A 3,789-nucleotide genomic window follows, 5' to 3' on the forward strand; every position below is an offset into this window, starting at 1 on the left:
TTCTGGCTGAGGTGAGATGGAATTTCAAAATCATTTTAATTTGTGTTTGCCTGACAGCTAGGGGTGTTGAATACTTTTTCAAATATTTATTGACCATTTGTGTTTTTCTTCTGAGAACTATTTATTCAATTCATTAGTCCATTTATTGATTAGATGGTTTGCTTTATGGAATTTAGTTCTTTAGAGATTTTAGATACCGGTCTCCTGTTGAATATATAGTCGGCAAAGATTTTCTCCCACTCTGAACCTATCTCTTCACTTTGATGATTGTTTCCTATGCTGTGAAGAAACTTTTAAAAATATTTCATGATATGGGGCTGGATAGATGGCTCAGTGGTTAAGAGCACTGACTACTCTTGCAGAGGACCCTGGTTTGATTCCCAGCACCCACATGGAGGCTATGAACTGTTCTTAACTCTAGTTTCAGGGGAATCCGAAGCCCTCTTCTGACCTCCACGGCATTGCACAACATGGGGGCACTCACATACATGCAGGCAATACACTTATACACATAAAATAAAAATAATAAAATATTTTAAAAATTCATGATTTTTATTTGTGTGTATAAATAGCTTGCCTGCATGCACATAAGTGCACTCATGTCATACAATGCCTGCGGAGAGCAGAAGAGGGTATCAGATTCCTCTGGAATGGGAGTTATGGACAGTTTTTAGCCACCTTGTGAGTGAGTACTGAGAATTGAACCTTGTTCCACTGCAAGAGCAGCCATTGCACTTAACTGCTGAGCTATCTCTCCAGTCCCATCGTGAAATATCTTCTCCATTTTGGAAATCTAACACGGAGTTAGAGATTGAACCCATACCCTTGTGCATTCAAAGCAAACACTTTACCCCTGAGTTTTATCTCCAGCCCCAGAAGCTTTTTTCATACGATGCACTCACATTTGTCGTTTCTTTGCATTATTTTCTGTGCTACTGGAGTCCTTTTCAAAGAGTTCTTGTCTGTGTCAATGTCTTGAAGTGCTTTTGCCTTGATTCTACCAGTTTCAAAGTTTCATGTTTTTCATTAAAGTCTTTGATCCATTTTGAGCTGGATTTTGTGCAGGATGAGAGGGAACTAGTTTCATTCTTTTACATGTAGATAATTGAGCTTTCTGTGCATCATTTGTTGAAGAGACTTCAATGTACATTTTTGACACTGCAGTGGTTTGATGCCACATAACAGTGATGCCTGAATCAAAACAGCCTGCTCCTTAGCAAAACTTTTATCCAAGAATGGGACCCAAATTGCTCTGAGAACCTGTTTCTTCAGGTTTCTCTTGAAACTGTGTTATAAAACAAAGGCTTGGCTTATTCTTTTTTGGAATGATATATCCAGCAAGAATGGGGGAAAGAAAGTGAGGAAATTTCGCCTTTCTGACCCCCTACTGACCTAGAACAACACACACAACCGCAACAGACATTATCAATACAATTCCACCTGTTGTTTGCAACACAAGTGGGATAATCTATTGCTTCTAATTAATATCTGCTGCTTGTAGTACTTGATATTCACAACACACACACACACACACACACACACACACACACACACCATTCTGGGTCAAGGGCAAGGAAGGGTCAGGAGGGACTAAAGTTATGTGTTTAGGTTACAAGAGGAGCCCAAGGCCTAGCAAGTTTTTTTGCATTAAAAACAAACTGAGATAGTGTCAAATGATCTCAAAACAATAAATTAATCAAAACAACACACAAAACAACCAAAATTGGGACTAGAGAGATTGCTCAGCAGTTAAGAGCACAGGCTGCTCTTGTAGAATACTGGGGTTCAGTTTTTAGCACCCACATGGTGGCTAACAACCTTCTGTAATTCCAGTTACAGGGGCCCTGAAGCTCTCTTCTGGCCTCCATGGACATTGTAGGCATGTGATGCACTTTCATACATTCAGGCAAAACACTCATACACAGAAAGTTAAAAAAAAATCACCAAAACCAAATCAAACCAAACAGAACCATAAGATTAACTCTGGTTAAAAGGTTAGGTAAGTCATTTGTACAGAAGTCATGCATTCCCACATGACACTATTGTTAAAGATTCTGTGGCCATAGCTGTGTGGGTCTATTTCTGTTTTATCAGTCTATATGCCAGTAATACTATGTTTTTTGGAGTGATGGACTCAATATATAGGCCAGGTTAGCCTTGAACTCAGTGATCCTCCTGCTTTGGTCTCCCAAGTGCTGAGATTGCAAACATGTACCCCCAGGCTCAGCTGCGATACATTAAAAAAAAAATGAGGTCCTTTGGATGCAGCTAACCATTTGGACAGCAGGGTTTTCTTGCTGTCTAGTTTCCTGTGGTTTCCTTTCTGTAGTTTCTCTCTGGAGGCCGTGTGTGTGTGTGTGTGTGTGTGTGTGTGTGTGTGTATGTGTGTGTGTGTGCGTGTGTATGTGTGTGTGTGTGTGTGGTGTGTGAACACACACACATCTCGGAAATTGAATTAATGCATGTGTGTGCATGCATGAGTGTGCATGTGTGAACTTGTGTTTGTGTGCATGTGAAAATGTGTGTGTGAATGTCTTTTTGTGTGCATGTGTGGCCATGCATGTGTGTTTGTGTGCTTATATATTTATCTAGTGTATGTGTGTGCACATGATGAATGTGCACATGTGAAAATGTGTGTGACTGTTTTGTGTGCATACATGTCTATGTGAATGTGTGTACATACATTTGTGCGTGCCTGTATGCATGTACTTTCATGAATGTGTGCATGTGTGCGTGCGTGCTTGTATGTGTATGTGTGTACTTTTGTGAGTGTGTGTGTGCATGCATGAATGTGTGTGTGTGATTGCGCATGTGCTGGTGCCAATGTGTGCTTGTGCAGAGGCCAGAGAAGGATGTGGTGTGTCCTGCTCTATGTCTCTTCACCTTATTCCCTTGAGACAGGGTCTCTCACTGAACCTGGAGCTAGGCTGCTGACCAGCAAGACCTAAGATCCTCCTGTCTCTGTTCCTCCCCCCAGTGTTGGGGTTACTGGCATGCTGCCACATACTTAATTCTTTAAAAATATGGGTGCTGGGAATTTGAACTTGGGTCCTCATGGTTGTGTAGCTAGCACTCTTACCATTGACCCACCTTCCCAGCCTCATGCAGTTTCCTTCAGGGTCTCTTTCTGTAGGCATGGTTGATGGAACTGCACAGTTTTTTGTTTTGTCACATGTGTGTACCAGTGTGTTCTTTTTTTTTTAATTTTTAAAAATGATTTATTTAATAACAACATACTTAGAAGAAGCATATCATTACAACACAATTGACATATTCAATAACAGTTTCCTGAGGTAGGATGCATCTCTTTCAAAATTGGCTGTAAATTTTTAGGTTTACAGTTAATTATTACAGTTATACAATATTGTACTCAGTATAAACCCTATAAGACATAAATTAAATGATGTTTTAACCTTTAAAAAAGTTCTCCATTTCATTATTAAAATACACAGTTCATATAGGAAAATTCTTTTTCAATGCAATTGACATTGGATGTTTGCACATGCATTTCTAATCTCTAAATATCTGATTATTACTAGTCACAGTTGGTTACTTTCTGAGCTTCTAGGCATCTGAGCATGGATATAAAGTCATCAGGTAGATTTCAATGGTAATGTTTTTCACATCTACTAATTTTTTTTTTCATTACATCATTAACATATTCAATAACAATTTCCAGAGCAAAGATGCTTCTCTTTCAAAATTAGCTGTAAATTTTGAGGTTCACAGTTAAATTAATACAGTTATACAATATTGAACTCAGCATAACCCTTATAAGACCACTTGAAG

Source organism: Nannospalax galili, unplaced genomic scaffold, assembly GCF_000622305.1.
Source record: "Nannospalax galili isolate Female #2095 unplaced genomic scaffold, S.galili_v1.0 scaffold162, whole genome shotgun sequence".
NCBI classification, from domain to species: domain Eukaryota; kingdom Metazoa; phylum Chordata; class Mammalia; order Rodentia; family Spalacidae; genus Nannospalax; species Nannospalax galili.